Consider the following 22,547-nt stretch of genomic DNA (forward strand, 5'->3'; position numbering starts at 1 on the left):
TGCTGTCTGTTTGGTACCAAATGATTCTGTAATCAATGTATTATAAAAATGAATAATCGATGAATTTTTGGCTCGTCTTAAAATATTGGAAATCGATACTTTTTACCGCTGATCCTATGCGACGCAACACTATTTTATGTATATCAAGTTAAAAAATTTGTACGCTGGTGTCTGTTTGGTACCAAATGATTCTGTAATCAATGTACTAATAAAATGTATAATCGATGAATTTTTGGCTCGTCTTAAAATATTGGAAATCGATACTTTTTTGACGCGGACCCTGTGCGACGCATCCTTATTTTAAGTTTATCATATTAAAAAATTTGTACGCTGGTGTCTGCATGGTACGAAAAGAATCTGTAAGCAATGTACTATTAAAATGTATAATCGATGAATTTTTGGCTCGTCTCAAAATATTGGAAATCGATATTTTTTTGACGCGGACTCTGTGCGACGCATTCTTATTTTATGTTTATCATATTAAAAAATTTGTACGCTGGTGTCTGCATGGTACGAAAAGATTCTGTAATCAATGTACTATTAAAATGTATAATCGATGAATATTTGGCTCGTCTTAAAATATTGGAAATCGATACTTTTTACCGCTGACCCTATGCGACGCAAACTTATTTTATGTATATCAAGAAAAAAAATTTGTACGCTGTTGTCTGCTTTGTACCAAAAGATTCTGTAATCAATGTACTATTAAAATGTATAATCGATGAATTTTTGGCTCGTCTTGAAATATTAGAACTTGATTTTTTTTGACGCGGACCCTGTGCGACGCATCCTTATTTTATGTATATCAAGAAAAAAAATTTGTACGCTGTTGTCTGCTTTGTACCAAAAGATTCTGTAATCAATGTACTATTAAAATGTATAATCGATGAATTTTTGGCTCGTCTTGAAATATTAGAACTTGATTTTTTTTGACGCGGACCCTGTGCGACGCATCCTTATTTTATGTTTATCAAATTAAAAAATTTGTACGCTGATGTCTGTTTGGTACCAAATGATTCTGTAATCAATGTAATATTAAAATGTATAATCGATGAATTTTTGGCTCGTCTCTAAATATTAGAAATCGAAACTTTTTTACCGCTGACCCCATGCGACGCAACCTTATTTTATGTATATCAAGTTAAAAAATTTGTACGCTGGTGTCTGTTTGGTACCGAATGATTCTGTAATCAATGTACTAATAAAATGTATAATCGATTAATTTTTGGCTCATCTTAAAATATTGGAAATCGATACTTTTTTGACGCGGACCCTGTGCGACGCATCCTTATTTTATGTTTATCATATTAAAAAATTTGTACGCTGGTGTCTGCATGGTACGAAAAGATTCTGTAATCAATGTACTATTAAAATGTATAATCGTTGAATTTTTGGCTCGACTTAAAATATTGGAAATCGATACTTTTTACCGCTGATCCTATGCGACGCAACCTTATTTTATGTATATCAAATTAAAAAATTTGTACGCTGGTGTCTGTTTGGTACCGAATGATTCTGTAATCAATGTACTAATAAAATGTATAATCGATTAATTTTTGGCTCGTCTTAAAATATTGGAAATCGATACTTTTTTGACGCGGACCCTGAGCGACGCATCCTTATTTTATGTTTATCATATTACAAAATTTGTACGCTGGTGTCTGTTTGGTACCAAATGATTCTGTAATCAATGTACTAATAAACTGTATAATCGATGAATTTTTGGCTCGTCTTAAAATATTGGAAATCGATACTTTTTTGACGCGGACCCTGTGCGACGCAATCTTATTTTATGTATACCAAGTTAAAAAATTTGTACGCTTCTGTCTGGTTGGTACCAAAAGATTCTGTAATCAATGTACTATTAAAATGTATAATCGATGAATTTTTGGCTCGTCTTAAAATATTGGAAATCGATACTTTTTACCGCGGACCCAGTGCGACGCATACTTATTTTATGTTTATCGTATTAAAAAATTTGTACGCTGGTGTCTGCTTGGTACCAAATGATTCTGTAATAAATGTACTATTTAAATGTATAATCGATGAATTTTTGGCTCGTCTTAAAATATTAGAAATAGATACTTTTTTACCGCTGACCCTATGCGACGCAACATTATTTTATGTGTATCGTATTAAAAAATTTGTACGCTGGTGTCTGTTTGGTACCAAATGATTCTGTAATCAATGTACTAATAAAATGTATAATCGATGAATTTTTGGCTCGTCTTAAAATATTGGAAATCGATACTTTTTTGACGCGGACCCTGTGCGACGCATCCTTATTTTATGTTTATCATATTAAAAAATTTGTACGCTGGTGTCTGCATGGTACGAAAAGATTCTGTAATCAATGTACTATTAAAATGTATAATCGTTGAATTTTTGGCTCGACTTAAAATATTGGAAATCAATACTTTTTACCGCTGATCCTATGCGACGCAACCTTATTTTATGTAAATCAAATTAAAAAATTTGTACGCTGGTGTCTGTTTGGTACCAAATGATTCTGTAATCAATGTACTAATAAAATGTATAATCGATGAATTTTTGGCTCGTCTGAAAATATTGGAAATCGATACTTTTTTGACGCGGACCCTGTGCGACGCATCCTTATTTTATGTTTATCATCTTAAATAATTTGTACGCTGGTGTCTGTTTGGTACCGAATGATTCTGTAATCAATGTACTAATAAAATGTATAGTCGATTAATTTTTGGCTCGTCTTAAAATATTGGAAATCGATACTTTTATGACGCGGACCCTGTGCGACGCATCCTTATTTTATGTTTATCATATTAAAAAATTTGTACGCTGGTGTCTGCATGGTACGAAAAGATTCTGTAATCAATGTACTATTAAAATGTATAATCGTTGAATTTTTGGCTCGACTTAAAATATTGGAAATCGATACTTCTTACCGCTGATCCTATGCGACGCAACCTTATTTTATGTATATCAAATTAAAAAATTTGTACGCTGGTATCTGTTTGGTACCAAATGATTCTGTAATCAATGTACTAATAAAATGTATAATCGATGAATTTTTGGCTCGTCTTAAAATATTGGAAATCGATACTTTTTAGACGCGGACCCTGTGCGACGCATTCTTATTTTATGTTTATCATATTAAAAAATTTGTACGCTGCTGTCTGTTTGGTACCAAATGATTCTGTAATCAATGTATTATAAAAATGAATAATCGATGAATTTTTGGCTCGTCTTAAAATATTGGAAATCGATACTTTTTACCGCTGACCCTATGCGACGCAACACTATTTTATGTATATCAAGTTAAAAAATTTGTACGCTGGTGTCTGTTTGGTACCAAATGATTCTGTAATCAATGTAGTAATAAAATGTATAATCGATGAATTTTTGGCTCGTCTTAAAATATTGGAAATCGATACTTTTTTGACGCGGACCCTGTGCGACGCATCCTTATTTTAAGTTTATCATATTAAAAAATTTGTACGCTGGTGTCTGCATGGTACGAAAAGAATCTGTAAGCAATGTACTATTAAAATGTATAATCGATGAATTTTTGGCTCGTCTCAAAATATTGGAAATCGATATTTTTTTGACGCGGACTCTGTGCGACGCATTCTTATTTTATGTTTATCATATTAAAAAATTTGTACGCTGGTGTCTGCATGGTACGAAAAGATTCTGTAATCAATGTACTATTAAAATGTATAATCGATGAATATTTGGCTCGTCTTAAAATATTGGAAATCGATACTTTTTACCGCTGACCCTATGCGACGCAAACTTATTTTATGTATATCAAGAAAAAAAATTTGTACGCTGTAGTCTGCTTTGTACCAAAAGATTCTGTAATCAATGTACTATTAAAATGTATAATCGATGAATTTTTGGCTCGTCTTGAAATATTAGAACTTGATTTTTTTTGACGCGGACCCTGTGCGACGCATCCATATTTTATGTATATCAAGAAAAAAAATTTGTACGCTGTTGTCTGCTTTGTACCAAAAGATTCTGTAATCAATGTACTATTAAAATGTATAATCGATGAATTTTTGGCTCGTCTTGAAATATTAGAACTTGATTTTTTTTGACGCGGACCCTGTGCGACGCATCCTTATTTTATGTTTATCAAATTAAAAAATTTGTACGCTGATGTCTGTTTGGTACCAAATGATTCTGTAATCAATGTACTATTAAAATGTATAATCGATGAATTTTTGGCTCGTCTCTAAATATTAGAAATCGAAACTTTTTTACCGCTGACCCCATGCGACGCAACCTTATTTTATGTATATCAAGTTAAAAAATTTGTACGCTGGTGTCTGTTTGGTACCGAATGATTCTGTAATCAATGTACTAATAAAATGTATAATCGATTAATTTTTGGCTCATCTTAAAATATTGGAAATCGATACTTTTTTGACGCGGACCCTGTGCGACGCATCCTTATTTTATGTTTATCATATTAAAAAATTTGTACGCTGGTGTCTGCATGGTACGAAAAGATTCTGTAATCAATGTACTATTAAAATGTATAATCGTTGAATTTTTGGCTCGACTTAAAATATTGGAAATCGATACTTCTTACCGCTGATCCTATGCGACGCAACCTTATTTTATGTATATCAAATTAAAAAATTTGTACGCTGGTGTCTGTTTGGTACCAAATGATTCTGTAATCAATGTACTAATAAAATGTATAATCGATGAATTTTTGGCTCGTCTTAAAATATTGGAAATCGATACTTTTTAGACGCGGACCCTGTGCGACGCATTCTTATTTTATGTTTATCATATTAAAAAATTTGTACGCTGCTGTCTGTTTGGTACCAAATGATTCTGTAATCAATGTATTATAAAAATGAATAATCGATGAATTTTTGGCTCGTCTTAAAATATTGGAAATCGATACTTTTTACCGCTGACCCTATGCGACGCAACACTATTTTATGTAGATCAAATTAAAAAATTTGTACGCTGGTGTCTGTTTGGTACCAAATGATTCTGTAATCAATGTACTAATAAAATGTATAATCAATGAATTTTTGGCTCGTCTCAAAATATTGGAAATCGATACTTTTTTGACGCGGATCCTGTGCGACGCATCCTTATTTTATGTTTATCATATTAAATAATTTGTACGCTGGTATCTGTTTGGTACCAAATGATTCTGTAATCAATGTACAAATAAAATGTATATTCGATGAATTTTTGGCTCGTCTTAAAATATTGGAAATCGATACTTTTTACCGCTGACCCTATGCGACGCAACATTATTTTATGTATATCAATTTAAAAAATTTGTACGCTGGTGTCTGTTTGGTACCAAATGATTCTGTAATCAATGTACTAATAAAATGTATAATCGATGAATTTTTGGCTCGTCTAAAAATATTGGAAATCGATAGTTTTTTGACGCGGACCCTGTGCGACGCATTCTTATTTTATGTTTATCATATTAAAAAATTTGTACGCTGGTGTCTGCATGGTACGAAAAGATTCTGTAATCAATGTACTATTAAAATGTATAATCGATGAATTTTTGGCTCGTCTCTAAATATTAGAAATCGAAACTTTTTTACCGCTGACCCCATGCGACGCAACCTTATTTTATGTATATCAAGTTAAAAAATTTGTACGCTGGTGTCTGTTTGGTACCGAATGATTCTGTAATCAATGTACTAATAAAATGTATAATCGATTAATTTTTGGCTCGTCTTAAAATATTGGAAATCGATACTTTTATGACGCGGACCCTGTGCGACGCATCCTTATTTTATGTTTATCATATTAAAAAATTTGTACGCTGGTGTCTGCATGGTACGAAAAGATTCTGTAATCAATGTACTATTAAAATGTATAATCGTTGAATTTTTGGCTCGACTTAAAATATTGGAAATCGATACTTCTTACCGCTGATCCTATGCGACGCAACCTTATTTTATGTATATCAAATTAAAAAATTTGTACGCTGGTGTCTGTTTGGTACCAAATGATTCTGTAATCAATGTACTAATAAAATGTATAATCGATGAATTTTTGGCTCGTCTTAAAATATTGGAAATCGATACTTTTTAGACGCGGACCCTGTGCGACGCATTCTTATTTTATGTTTATCATATTAAAAAATTTGTACGCTGCTGTCTGTTTGGTACCAAATGATTCTGTAATCAATGTATTATAAAAATGAATAATCGATGAATTTTTGGCTCGTCTTAAAATATTGGAAATCGATACTTTTTACCGCTGAACCTATGCGACGCAACAATATTTTAAGTATATCAAGTTAAAAAATTTGTACGCTGGTGTCTGTTTGGTACCAAATGATTCTGTAATCAATGTACTAATAAAATGTATAATCGATGAATTTTTGGCTCGTCTCAAAATATTGGAAATCGATACTTTTTTGACGCGGACCCTGTGCGACGCATCCTTATTTTATGTTTATCATATTAAAAAATTTGTACGCTGGTGTCTGTTTGGTACCAAATGATTCTGTAATCAATGTACAAATAAAATGTATAATCGATGAATTTTTGGCTCGTCTTAAAATATTGGAAATCTATACTTTTTTGACGCGGACCCTGTGCGACGCATACTTATTTTATGTTTATCATATTAAAAAATTTGTACGCTGGTGTCTGCATGGTACGAAAAGATTCTGTAATCAATGTACTATTAAAATGTATATTCGATGAATTTTTGGCTCGTCTTAAAATATTGGAAATCGATACTTTTTACCGCTGACCCTATGCGACGCAACATTATTTTATGTATATCAATTTAAAAAATTTGTACGCTGGTGTCTGTTTGGTACCAAAAGATTCTGTAATCAATGTACTATTAAAATGTATAATCGATGAATTTTTGGCTCGTCTTAAAATATTGGAAATCGATACTTTTTTGACGCGGACCCTGTGCGACGCATCCTTATTTTATGTTTATCATATTAAAAAATTTGTACGCTGGTGTCTGCATGGTACGAAAAGATTCTGTAATCAATGTACTATTAAAATGTATAATCGTTGAATTTTTGGCTCGACTTAAAATATTGGAAATCGATACTTTTTACCGCTGATCCTATGCGACGCAACCTTATTTTATGTATATCAAATTAAAAAATTTGTACGCTGGTGTCTGTTTGGTACCAAATGATTCTGTAATCAATGTACTAATAAAATGTATAATCGATGAATTTTTGGCTCGTCTTAAAATATTGGAAATCGATACTTTTTTGACGCGGACCCTGTGCGACGCATCCTTATTTTATGTTTATCATATTAAAAAATTTGTACGCTGGTGTCTGCATGGTACGAAAAGATTCTGTAATCAATGTACTATTAAAATGTATAATCGTTGAATTTTTGGCTCGACTTAAAATATTGGAAATCAATACTTTTTACCGCTGATCCTATGCGACGCAACCTTATTTTATGTAAATCAAATTAAAAAATTTGTACGCTGGTGTCTGTTTGGTACCAAATGATTCTGTAATCAATGTACTAATAAAATGTATAATCGATGAATTTTTGGCTCGTCTGAAAATATTGGAAATCGATACTTTTTAGACGCGGACCCTGTGCGACGCATTCTTATTTTATGTTTATCATATTAAAAAATTTGTACGCTGGTGTCTGCATGGTACGAAAAGATTCTGTAATCAATGTACTATTAAAATGTATAATCGTTGAATTTTTGGCTCGACTTAAAATATTGGAAATCGATACTTTTTACCGCTGATCCTATGCGACGCAACCTTATTTTATGTATATCAAATTAAAAAATTTGTACGCTGGTGTCTGTTTGGTACCGAATGATTCTGTAATCAATGTACTAATAAAATGTATAATCGATTAATTTTTGGCTCGTCTTAAAATATTGGAAATCGATACTTTTTTGACGCGGACCCTGAGCGACGCATCCTTATTTTATGTTTATCATATTACAAAATTTGTACGCTGGTGTCTGTTTGGTACCAAATGATTCTGTAATCAATGTACTAATAAAATGTATAATCGATGAATTTTTGGCTCGTCTTAAAATATTGGAAATCGATACTTTTTAGACGCGGACCCTGTGCACCGCATTCTTATTTTATGTTTATCATATTAAAAAATTTGTACGCTGCTGTCTGTTTGGTACCAAATGATTCTGTAATCAATGTATTATAAAAATGAATAATCGATGAATTTTTGGCTCGTCTTAAAATATTGGAAATCGATACTTTTTACCGCTGAACCTATGCGACGCAACAATATTTTAAGTATATCAAGTTAAAAAATTTGTACGCTGGTGTCTGTTTGGTACCAAATGATTCTGTAATCAATGTACTAATAAAATGTATAATCGATGAATTTTTGGCTCGTCTCAAAATATTGGAAATCGATACTTTTTTGACGCGGACCCTGTGCGACGCATCCTTATTTTATGTTTATCATATTAAAAAATTTGTACGCTGGTGTCTGTTTGGTACCAAATGATTCTGTAATCAATGTACAAATAAAATGTATAATCGATGAATTTTTGGCTCGTCTTAAAATATTGGAAATCTATACTTTTTTGACGCGGACCCTGTGCGACGCATCCTTATTTTATGTTTATCATATTAAAAAATTTGTACGCTGGTGTCTGCATGGTACGAAAAGATTCTGTAATCAATGTACTATTAAAATGTATAATCGTTGAATTTTTGGCTCGACTTAAAATATTGGAAATCGATACTTCTTACCGCTGATCCTATGCGACGCAACCTTATTTTATGTATATCAAATTAAAAAATTTGTACGCTGGTGTCTGTTTGGTACCAAATGATTCTGTAATCAATGTACTAATAAAATGTATAATCGATGAATTTTTGGCTCGTCTTAAAATATTGGAAATCGATACTTTTTAGACGCGGACCCTGTGCGACGCATTCTTATTTTATGTTTATCATATTAAAAAATTTGTACGCTGCTGTCTGTTTGGTACCAAATGATTCTGTAATCAATGTATTATAAAAATGAATAATCGATGAATTTTTGGCTCGTCTTAAAATATTGGAAATCGATACTTTTTAGACGCGGACCCTGTGCGACGCATTCTTATTTTATGTTTATCATATTAAAAAATTTGTACGCTGGTGTCTGTTTGGTACCAAATGATTCTGTAATCAATGTACTAATAAAATGTATAATCGATGAATTTTTGGCTCGTCTTAAAATATTGGAAATCGATACTTTTTAGACGCGGACCCTGTGCGACGCATCCTTATTTTAAGTTTATCATATTAAAAAATTTGTACGCTGGTGTCTGCATGGTACGAAAAGAATCTGTAAGCAATGTACTATTAAAATGTATAATCGATGAATTTTTGGCTCGTCTCAAAATATTGGAAATCGATATTTTTTTGACGCGGACTCTGTGCGACGCATTCTTATTTTATGTTTATCATATTAAAAAATTTGTACGCTGGTGTCTGCATGGTACGAAAAGATTCTGTAATCAATGTACTATTAAAATGTATAATCGATGAATATTTGGCTCGTCTTAAAATATTGGAAATCGATACTTTTTACCGCTGACCCTATGCGACGCAAACTTATTTTATGTATATCAAGAAAAAAAATTTGTACGCTGTTGTCTGCTTTGTACCAAAAGATTCTGTAATCAATGTACTATTAAAATGTATAATCGATGAATTTTTGGCTCGTCTTGAAATATTAGAACTTGATTTTTTTTGACGCGGACCCTGTGCGACGCATCCTTATTTTATGTATATCAAGAAAAAAAATTTGTACGCTGTTGTCTGCTTTGTACCAAAAGATTCTGTAATCAATGTACTATTAAAATGTATAATCGATGAATTTTTGGCTCGTCTTGAAATATTAGAACTTGATTTTTTTTGACGCGGACCCTGTGCGACGCATCCTTATTTTATGTTTATCAAATTAAAAAATTTGTACGCTGATGTCTGTTTGGTACCAAATGATTCTGTAATCAATGTACTATTAAAATGTATAATCGATGAATTTTTGGCTCGTCTCTAAATATTAGAAATCGAAACTTTTTTACCGCTGACCCCATGCGACGCAAACTTATTTTATGTATATCAAGTTAAAAAATTTGTACGCTGGTGTCTGTTTGGTACCGAATGATTCTGTAATCAATGTACTAATAAAATGTATAATCGATTAATTTTTGGCTCATCTTAAAATATTGGAAATCGATACTTTTTTGACGCGGACCCTGTGCGACGCATCCTTATTTTATGTTTATCATATTAAAAAATTTGTACGCTGGTGTCTGCATGGTACGAAAAGATTCTGTAATCAATGTACTATTAAAATGTATAATCGTTGAATTTTTGGCTCGACTTAAAATATTGGAAATCGATACTTTTTACCGCTGATCCTATGCGACGCAACCTTATTTTATGTATATCAAATTAAAAAATTTGTACGCTGGTGTCTGTTTGGTACCGAATGATTCTGTAGTCAATGTACTAATAAAATGTATAATCGATTAATTTTTGGCTCGTCTTAAAATATTGGAAATCGATACTTTTTTGACGCGGACCCTGAGCGACGCATCCTTATTTTATGTTTATCATATTACAAAATTTGTACGCTGGTGTCTGTTTGGTACCAAATGATTCTGTAATCAATGTATTATAAAAATGAATAATCGATGAATTTTTGGCTCGTCTTAAAATATTGGAAATCGATACTTTTTACCGCTGACCCTATGCGACGCAACACTATTTTATGTATATCAAGTTAAAAAATTTGTACGCTGGTGTCTGTTTGGTACCAAATGATTCTGTAAGCAATGTACTATTAAAATGTATAATCGATGAATTTTTGGCTCGTCTCAAAATATTGGAAATCGATATTTTTTTGACGCGGACTCTGTGCGACGCATTCTTATTTTATGTTTATCATATTAAAAAATTTGTACGCTGGTGTCTGCATGGTACGAAAAGATTCTGTAATCAATGTACTATTAAAATGTATAATCGATGAATATTTGGCTCGTCTTAAAATATTGGAAATCGATACTTTTTACCGCTGACCCTATGCGACGCAAACTTATTTTATGTATATCAAGAAAAAAAAATTGTACGCTGTTGTCTGCTTCGTACCAAAAGATTCTGTAATCAATGTACTATTAAAATGTATAATCGATGAATTTTTGGCTCGTCTTGAAATATTAGAACTTGATTTTTTTTGACGCGGACCCTGTGCGACGCATCCTTATTTTATGTTTATCAAATTAAAAAATTTGTACGCTGGTGTCTGTTTGGTACCAAATAATTCTGTAATCAATGTACTATTAAAATGTATAATCGATGAATTTTTGGCTCGTCTTAAAATATTAGATATCGATACTTTTTTGACGCGGACCCTGTGCGACGCATCCTTATTTTATGTTAATCAAATTAAAAAATTTGTACGCTGATGTCTGTTTGGTACCAAATGATTCTGTAATCAATGTACTATTAAAATGTATAATCGATGAATTTTTGGCTCGTCTCTAAATATTAGAAATCGAAACTTTTTTACCGCTGACCCCATGCGACGCAACCTTATTTTATGTATATCAAGTTAAAAAATTTGTACGCTGGTGTCTGTTTGGTACCGAATGATTCTGTAATCAATGTACTAATAAAATGTATAATCGATTAATTTTTGGCTCGTCTTAAAATATTGGAAATCGATACTTTTTTGACGCGGACCCTGTGCGACGCATCCTTATTTTATGTTTATCATATTAAAAAATTTGTACGCTGGTGTCTGCATGGTACGAAAAGATTCTGTAATCAATGTACTATTAAAATGTATAATCGTTGAATTTTTGGCTCGACTTAAAATATTGGAAATCGATACTTTTTACCGCTGATCCTATGCGACGCAACCTTATTCTATGTATATCAAATTAAAAAATTTGTACGCTGGTGTCTGTTTGGTACCGAATGATTCTGTAATCAATGTACTAATAAAATGTATAATCGATTAATTTTTGGCTCGTCTTAAAATATTGGAAATCGATACTTTTTAGACGCGGACCCTGTGCGACGCATTCTTATTTTATGTTTATCATATTAAAAAATTTGTACGCTGCTGTCTGTTTGGTACCAAATGATTCTGTAATCAATGTATTATAAAAATGAATAATCGATGAATTTTTGGCTCGTCTTAAAATATTGGAAATCGATACTTTTTACCGCTGACCCTATGCGACGCAACACTATTTTATGTATATCAAATTAAAAAATTTGTACGCTGGTGTCTGTTTGGTACCGAATGATTCTGTAATCAATGTACTAATAAAATGTATAATCGATTAATTTTTGGCTCGTCTTAAAATATTGGAAATCGATACTTTTTTGACGCGGACCCTGTGCGACGCATACTTATTTTATGTTTATCGTATTAAAAAATTTGTACGCTGGTGTCTGCTTGGTACCAAATGATTCTGTAATAAATGTACTACTAAAATGTATAATCGATGAATTTTTGGCTCGTCTTAAAATATTAGAAATTGATACTTTTTTACCGCTGACCCTATGCGACGCAACATTATTTTATGTTTATCGTATTAAAAAATTTGTACGCTGGTGTCTGTTTGGTACCGAATGATTCTGTAATCAATGTACTAATAAAATGTATAATCGATTAATTTTTGGCTCGTCTTAAAATATTGGAAATCGATACTTTTTTGACGCGGACCCTGTGCGACGCATCCTTATTTTATGTTTATCATATTAAAAAATTTGTACGCTGGTGTCTGTTTGGTACCAAATGATTCTGTAATCAATGTACTAATAAAATGTATAATCGATGAATTTTTGGCTCGTCTTAAAATATTGGAAATCGATATTTTTTAGACGCGGACCCTGTGCGACGCATTCTTATTTTATGTTTATCATATTAAAAAATTTGTACGCTGCTGTCTGTTTGGTACCAAATGATTCTGTAATCAATGTATTATAAAAATGAATAATCGATGAATTTTTGGCTCGTCTTAAAATATTGGAAATCGATACTTTTTACCGCTGACCCTATGCGACGCAACACTATTTTATGTATATCAAATTAAAAAATTTGTACGCTGGTGTCTGTTTGGTACCAAATGATTCTGTAATCAATGTACTAATAAAATGTATAATCGATGAATTTTTGGCTCGTCTTAAAATATTGGAAATCGATACTTTTTATCGCTGACCCTATGCGACGCAACACTATTTTATGTATATCAAATTAAAAAATTTGTACGCTGGTGTCTGTTTGGTACCAAATGATTCTGTAATCAATGTACTAATAAAATGTAAAATCGATGAATTTTTGGCTCGTCTCAAAATATTGGAAATCGATACTTTTTTGACGCGGACCCTGTGCGACGCATCCTTATTTTATGTTTATCATATTAAATAATTTGTACGCTGGTGTCTGTTTGGTACCAAATAATTCTGTAATCAATGTACAAATAAAATGAATAATCGATGAATTTTTGGCTCGTCTTAAAATATTGGAAATCGATACTTTTTACCGCTGACCCTATGCGACGCAACAATATTTTAAGTATATCAAGTTAAAAAATTTGTACGCTGGTGTCTGTTTGGTACCAAATGATTCTGTAATCAATGTACTAATAAAATGTATAATCGATGAATTTTTGGCTCGTCTCAAAATATTGGAAATCGATACTTTTTTGACGCGGACCCTGTGCGACGCATCCTTATTTTATGTTTATCATATTAAATAATTTGTACGCTGGTGTCTGTTTGGTACCAAATGATTCTGTAATCAATGTACTATTAAAATGTATAATCGATGAATTTTTGGCTCGTCTTGAAATATTAGAACTTGATTTTTTTGACGCGGACCCTGTGCGACGCATCCTTATTTTATGTTTATCAAATTAAAAAATTTGTACGCTGGTGTCTGTTTGGTATCAAATAATTCTGTAATCAATGTACTATTAAAATGTATAATCGATGAATTTTTGGCTCGTCTTGAAATAATAGAACTTGATTTTTTTTGACGCGGACCCTGTGCGACGCATCCTTATTTTATGTTTATCAAATTAAAAAATTTGTACGCTGGTGTCTGTTTGGTATCAAATAATTCTGTAATCAATGTACTATTAAAATGTATAATCGATGAATTTTTGGCTCGACTTAAAATATTGAAAATCGATACTTCTTACCGCTGATCCTATGCGACGCAACCTTATTTTATGTATATCAAATTAAAAAATTTGTACGCTGGTGTCTGTTTGGTACCAAATGATTCTGTAATCAATGTACTATTAAAATGTATAATCGATGAATTTTTGGCTCGTCTCAAAATATTGGAAATCGATATTTTTTTGACGCGGACTCTGTGCGACGCATTCTTATTTTATGTTTATCATATTAAAAAATTTGTACGCTGGTGTCTGCATGGTACGAAAAGATTCTGTAATCAATGTACTATTAAAATGTATAATCGATGAATATTTGGCTCGTCTTAAAATATTGGAAATCGATACTTTTTACCGCTGACCCTATGCGACGCAAACTTATTTTATGTATATCAAGAAAAAAAAATTGTACGCTGTTGTCTGCTTTGTACCAAAAGATTCTGTAATCAATGTACTATTAAAATGTATAATCGATGAATTTTTGGCTCGTCTTGAAATATTAGAACTTGATTTTTTTTGACGCGGACCCTGTGCGACGCATCCTTATTTTATGTTTATCAAATTAAAAAATTTGTACGCTGGTGTCTGTTTGGTACCAAATAATTCTGTAATCAATGTACTATTAAAATGTATAATCGATGAATTTTTGGCTCGTCTTAAAATATTAGATATCGATACTTTTTTGACGCGGACCCTGTGCGACGCATCCTTATTTTATGTTAATCAAATTAAAAAATTTGTACGCTGGTGTCTGTTTGGTACCGAATGATTCTGTAATCAATGTACTAATAAAATGTATAATCGATTAATTTTTGGCTCGTCTTAAAATATTGGAAATCGATACTTTTTTGACGCGGACCCTGTGCGACGCATCCTTATTTTATGTTTATCATATTAAAAAATTTGTACGCTGGTGTCTGCATGGTACGAAAAGATTCTGTAATCAATGTACTATTAAAATGTATAATCGTTGAATTTTTGGCTCGACTTAAAATATTGGAAATCGATACTTTTTACCGCTGATCCTATGCGACGCAACCTTATTCTATGTATATCAAATTAAAAAATTTGTACGCTGGTGTCTGTTTGGTACCGAATGATTCTGTAATCAATGTACTAATAAAATGTATAATCGATTAATTTTTGGCTCGTCTTAAAATATTGGAAATCGATACTTTTTAGACGCGGACCCTGTGCGACGCATTCTTATTTTATGTTTATCATATTAAAAAATTTGTACGCTGCTGTCTGTTTGGTACCAAATGATTCTGTAATCAATGTATTATAAAAATGAATAATCGATGAATTTTTGGCTCGTCTTAAAATATTGGAAATCGATACTTTTTACCGCTGACCCTATGCGACGCAACACTATTTTATGTATATCAAATTAAAAAATTTGTACGCTGGTGTCTGTTTGGTACCGAATGATTCTGTAATCAATGTAATAATAAAATGTATAATCGATTAATTTTTTTCTCGTCTTAAAATATTGGAAATCGATACTTTTTTGACGCGGACCCTGTGCGACGCATACTTATTTTATGTTTATCGTATTAAAAAATTTGTACGCTGGTGTCTGCTTGGTACCAAATGATTCTGTAATAAATGTACTATTAAAATGTATAATCGATGAATTTTTGGCTCGTCTTAAAATATTAGAAATTGATACTTTTTTACCGCTGACCCTATGCGACGCAACATTATTTTATGTTTATCGTATTAAAAAATTTGTACGCTGGTGTCTGTTTGGTACCAAAAGATTCTGTAATCAATGTACTATTAAAATGTATAATCGATGAATTTTTGGCTCGTCTTGAAATATTAGAAATTCATACTTTTTTACCGCTGACCCTATGCGACGCAACATTATTTTATGTTTATCGTATTAAAAAATTTGTACGCTGGTGTTTGTTTGGTACCAAATGATTCTGTAATCAATGTACTATTAAAATGTATAATCGATGAATTTTTGGCTCGTCTTTAAATATTAGAAATCGATACTTTTTTACCGCTGATCCCATGCGACGCATCCTTAATTTATGTATAGCAAATGAAAAAGTTTGTACGCTGTTGTCTGCTTGGTACCTAATGATTCTGTAATCAATGTACTAATAAAATGTATAATCGATGAATTTTTGGCTCGTCTTAAATATTGGAAATCGATACTTTTTTGACGCGGACCCTGTGCGACGCATCCTTATTTTATGTATATCAAGGTAAAAAATTTGTACGCTGGTGTCTGCATGGTACGAAAAGATTCTGTAAGCAATGTACTATTAAAATGAATAATCGATGAATTTTTGGCTCGTCTTAAAATATTGGAAATCGATACTTTTTACCGCTGACCCTATGCGACGCAACCTTATTTTATGTATATCAAGTTAAAAAATTTGTACGCTGGTGTCTTTTTGATACCAAATGATTCTGTAATCAATGTACTAATAAAATGTATAATCGTTGAATTTTTGGCTCGTCTTAAAATATTGGAAATCGATACTTTTTTGACGCGGACCCTGTGCGACGCATCCTTATTTTATGTTTATCATATTAAAAAATTTGTACGCTGATGTCTGTTTGGTACCAAATGATTCTGTAATCAATGTACTATTAAAATGTATAATCGATGAATTTTTGGCTCGTCTTAAAATATTGGAAATCGATACTTTTTACCGCTGACCCTATGCGACGCAACATTATTTTATGTATCAATATAGAAATAATCGACCAAACTAGCACAAATTTTTTACTTTATTAAAAGTTACGACGTTTCGACCATATGGTTGTGGTCCTTTTCAAGTACAGTTATAAATGTGAATAATAGATAAGCATGTTCAAAAGATTCGCTCACAAATGTTGTCAATATTAAAGGCGAGAACGTTAAGTCAGTAAGAAACCTTGTCAATAAAATGTTATTGACAAGGTTTCTTACTGACTTAACGTTCTCGCCTTTAATATTGACAACATTTGTGAGCGAATCTTTTGAACATGCTTATCTATTATTCACATTTATAACTGTACTTGAAAAGGACCACAACCATATGGTCGAAACGTCGTAACTTTTAATAAAGTAAAAAATTTGTGCTAGTTTGGTCGATTATTTCTATATTGATCCTTTGATTAATTTTCTAGCGATATTTAAAGAATTTATTGTTATTATTTTATGTATATCAAGTTAAAAAATTTGTACGCTGTTGTCTGCTTTGTACCAAAAAATTCTGTAATCAATGTACTATTAAAATGTATAATCGTTGAATTTTTGGCTCGACTTAAAATATTGGAAATCGATACTTTTTACCGCTGACCCTATGCGACGCAACATTATTTTATGTATATCAATTTAAAAAATTTGTACGCTGGTGTCTGTTTGGTACCAAATGATTCTGTAATCAATGTACTAATAAAATGTATAATCGATGAATTTTTGGCTCGTCTTAAAATATTGGAAATCGATACTTTTTACCGCTGACCCTATGCGACGCAACACTATTTTATGTATATCAAATTAAAAAATTTGTACGCTGGTGTCTGTTTGATACCAAATGATTCTGTAATCAATGTACTAATAAAATGTATAATCGATGAATTTTTGGCTCGTCTCAAAATATTGGAAATCGATACTTTTTTGACGCGGACCCTGTGCGACGCATCCTTATTTTATGTTTATCATATTAAATAATTTGTACGCTGGTGTCTGTTTGGTACCAAATGATTCTGTAATCAATGTACAAATAAAATGAATAATCGATGAATTTTTGGCTCGTCTTAAAATATTGGAAATCGATACTTTTTACCGCTGACCCTATGCGACGCAACAATATTTTAAGTATATCAAGTTAAAAAATTTGTACGCTGGTGTCTGTTTGGTACCAAATGATTCTGTAATCAATGTACTAATAAAATGTATAATCGATGAATTTTTGGCTCGTCTCAAAATATTGGAAATCGATACTTTTTTGACGCGGACCCTGTGCGACGCATCCTTATTTTATGTTTATCATATTAAATAATTTGTACGCTGGTGTCTGTTTGGTACCAAATGATTCTGTAATCAATGTACAAATAAAATGTATAATCGATGAATTTTTGGCTCGTCTTCAAATATTGGAAATCGATACTTTTTTGACGCGGACCCTGTGCGACGCATCCTTATTTTATGTTTATCATATTAAAAAATTTGTACGCTGGTGTCTGCATGGTACGAAAAGATTCTGTAATCAATGTACTATTAAAATGTATATTCGATGAATTTTTGGCTCGTCTTAAAATATTGGAAATCGATACCTTTTACCGCTGACCCTATGCGACGCAACATTATTTTATGTATATCAATTTAAAAAATTTGTACGCTGGTGTCTGTTTGGTACCAAATGATTCTGTAATCAATGTACTAATAAAATGTATAATCGATGAATTTTTGGCTCGTCTAAAAATATTGGAAATCGATAGTTTTTTGACGCGGACCCTGTGCGACGCATCCTTATTTTATGTTTATCATATTAAAAAATTTGTACGCTGGTGTCTGCATGGTACGAAAAGATTCTGTAATCAATGTACTATTAAAATGTATATTCGATGAATTTTTGGCTCGTCTTAAAATATTGGAAATCGATACCTTTTACCGCTGACCCTATGCGACGCAACATTATTTTATGTATATCAATTTAAAAAATTTGTACGCTGGTGTCTGTTTGGTACCAAATGATTCTGTAATCAATGTACTAATAAAATGTATAATCGATGAATTTTTGGCTCGTCTAAAAATATTGGAAATCGATAGTTTTTTGACGCGGACCCTGTGCGACGCATCCTTATTTTATGTTTATCATATTAAAAAATTTGTACGCTGGTGTCTGCATGGTACGAAAAGATTCTGTAATCAATGTACTATTAAAATGTATAATCGATGAATTTTTGGCTCGTCTCTAAATATTAGAAATCGAAACTTTTTTACCGCTGACCCCATGCGACGCAACCTTATTTTATGTATATCAAGATAAAAAATTTGTACGCTGGTGTCTGTTTGGTACCGAATGATTCTGTAATCAATGTACTAATAAAATGTATAATCGATTAATTTTTGGCTCGTCTTAAAATATTGGAAATCGATACTTTTTTGACGCGGACCCTGTGCGACGCATCCTTATTTTATGTTTATCATATTAAAAAATTTGTACGCTGGTGTCTGTTTGGTACCAAATGATTCTGTAATCAATGTACTAATAAAATGTATAATCGATGAATTTTTGGCTCGTCTTAATATATTGGAAATCGATACTTTTTAGACGCGGACCCTGTGCGACGCATTCTTATTTTATGTTTATCATATTAAAAAATTTGTACGCTGGTGTCTGCATGGTACGAAAAGATTCTGTAATCAATGTACTATTAAAATGTATAATCGATGAATTTTTGGCTCGTCTTAAAATATTGGAAATCGATACTTTTTACCGCTGACCCTATGCGACGCAAACTTATTTTATGTATATCAAGAAAAAAAATTTGTACGCTGTTGTCTGCTTTGTACCAAAAGATTCTGTAATCAATGTACTATTAAAATGTATAATCGATGAATTTTGACTCGTCTTGAAATATTAGAACTTGATTTTTTTTGACGCGGACCCTGTGCGACGCATCCTTATTTTATGTTTATCAAATTAAAAAATTTGTACGCTGGTGTCTGTTTGGTACCAAATAATTCTGTAATCAATGTACTATTAAAATGTATAATCGATGAATTTTTGGCTCGTCTTAAAATATTAGATATCGATACTTTTTTGACGCGTACCCTGTGCGACGCATACTTATTTTATGTTTATCGTATTAAAAAATTTGTACGCTGGTGTCTGTTTGGTACCAAATGATTCTGTAATCAATGTACTATTAAAATGTATAATCGATGAATTTTTGGCTCGTCTTTAAATATTAGAAAACGATACTTTTTTACCGCTGACCCCATGCGAAAGTAGCTAATTTCTATGAAAAAATATTAATAAATACTTTCGTCTATAAAATCATATCTCGACGTTATGATTATCTCTATTCATAAAAGATTCTTATAGATAATTCTATTTTGTTCGCACTTCTGTTTTAGATTTAAATACTGAATTTTTATGTATTGCATAATTAATTAATATATATTTTTCTATGCCTTGATTGCAATACATGCCTGAGAATATGTCAATTAATTATGCAATGCATAAATATTTATTATTTATATCTTTAACAGAGAATTAAAAAAAATAGAATTTTCTACAAGAATCTTTCGATCAAAATATCATTTCTATTAGATTCGTGCGTCTGTACATACACACACATCCATCGCGCTGCACGTTTCGCGCGAAACTGACCGCAAGTCTGTGCAGCGGTATCGCCAAACACAGCCTATACGTCTACCACGCTGCGCGCCTCGCGCGAGACTGATGATCAGTCTCGCAATCACAATGTCTCGAGAATCAGTCTCGCGCGAGATGCGCAGCGTGGAGGATGTGTAGGGTGTCGGGTGCGCTTGGCGATACCGCTGCTCAGAGTCTTGCGGTCAGTCTCGCGCGAGACTGCAGTGTGTTGGATGTGTGTGTACAGACGCATGAATCTGATAGAAGCATAGATATTTTGTTCGAAAGATTCTTGTATATAATTCTATTTTTTTGGTTTTCTGTTAAAGATTTAAGTAATGAATATTTATGCATTGCATAATTAATTCACATATTTTTATGCATGCATTGCAATCAATACATAAAGAAGTATATATTAATTAATTATGCAATGCATAAAAATTCAGTATTTAAATCTAAAATAAGTGCGAACAAAAAAAATAGAATTTTCTGTAAGACTGTTTTGATAATCGAGATAATCACAACGTCGAGACTAATTACGATTTTATGGACGAGAAGATTTATTAATATTTTTTTATAGAAATTAGCTACTTTAAACTCGGTTATTATTTTTGACAGTTATCAGCTGATTTCTGTCAAAAAGTATTAATCGAGGATAAAGTATTATCAACATTACTACTTTAATTTTTATAACGTATTATTACTCTGAAATTTAATTAGCAAATGAATGCTTTAGTAATATTTTTTGACAGAAATCAGCTGATTTAAGCGCCAATTTGTTAATTAAGTTTTTAAATAATATATTTTAAAAATTAAAATAATAATTTGTTTAAAATAATATGTTATGGTATTTTAAACTCGATTAATATTTTTTGACAGTTATCAGTTGATTCTGTCAAAAAAATATTATTATTTTAATAATTATTTTTTAAAATATGAAATCAAAGAATGGCGCGCGCGTAGCGCGCGCTTGTGTTGTTCTAGTTATATAAAAAAAGGACTGTAACTTTATTGTAGAAAAATATTAAATACAAAAAAAGAAAATAAAAAAAGGGAGAGATAATTTTTGCTATCTAAAAATAAATGCCAACTCGATCATAATAAAAGGAGACTAAAAGGATATTAGGTAATCGGATAAAATCAGATGTGATATCCATAACTTTGTGGCTGTTGAACAATCAGCGACGGTCAATTAGCGTCGGCGGGCGAAGCTATTAAATTCCGGAGACGTGGGCAAAGAAGTAAATCATCCATGAATGGCGCCGCGCGCCATGAGAAGGGAACGGCAGGTTCCATAAATGGAGGGCACGCGGTACCTAATAAGGAACAATCGCTTGTGTGTATTTAGGATACCATGCGATCTCCCGCTGATTGTCGAATTTCGCTTTTAATTATTTATATTCGTCGCTTCCGACGACTCAACAAACTTACGTTTTTATATGTCGAGCTTTTTTTCTCGATATAAATAATCTGTCGTTTCTTTTCGCCCTCGTTTTCTTCTTTCATTTTTATATAATTATTAATATAATAATTAATTACACAAAAGAATTTCTCGAGAAATGTCACGTGAGCTCAAGAAATATAATACTTATTCGCTGAGACAAAGATTGTCAGGTCGAAGGACTTAAACGAAGGGGCAGAGAGAGGTAACTAAAATTCATACAAGCTCTTAGCTCCGAATTCTCCGTAGCTCTCCCGATAATTAAAGCTCGTGCCCCAAGATCACGAGAGCACGCGCGATCGGCGTTTCGTGCGAGCAGCAAATCGCGATAAAGGGGGAGAGAGAAGGGGGACAAGAGAAGAAACAAAAGAGGAAAAACGAAGAGATGAGAAAGAGAGAATCGATGATACAAAAACGGTGATCCCTACATTCCGGCCATGTACGGCGCTACCTGGCCGTATAAGGGAGTATCGCGTACGCACCTACCATAGTGACTAGGGGGTAGGGAAAGGAGAGGAAAGAAGAGGCTTGGCAGGTTTACGCTTTTGCACGCGAGCTGTATCCCTCGAAATGCAGCAAACTTGCTACAAGTTGCACCAAGTTTCGCAAGAAGGGAG

General features: G+C 32.2%; 1 protein-coding gene across 2 annotated transcripts in view; it reads right to left on the bottom strand.

Moving 5' to 3' along the window:
• The window catches only part of Wb (wing blister), a 197,696-nt gene that overhangs the window by 120,888 nt on the left and 54,261 nt on the right, over positions 1-22,547 (bottom strand). The window lies entirely within an intron of this gene.

The sequence above is a fragment of the Prenolepis imparis genome, unplaced genomic scaffold (assembly GCF_030444845.1).
Source record: "Prenolepis imparis isolate NDT839.2.m4 unplaced genomic scaffold, iyPreImpa1.0 SCAF_7, whole genome shotgun sequence".
Lineage (NCBI taxonomy): Eukaryota > Metazoa > Arthropoda > Insecta > Hymenoptera > Formicidae > Prenolepis > Prenolepis imparis.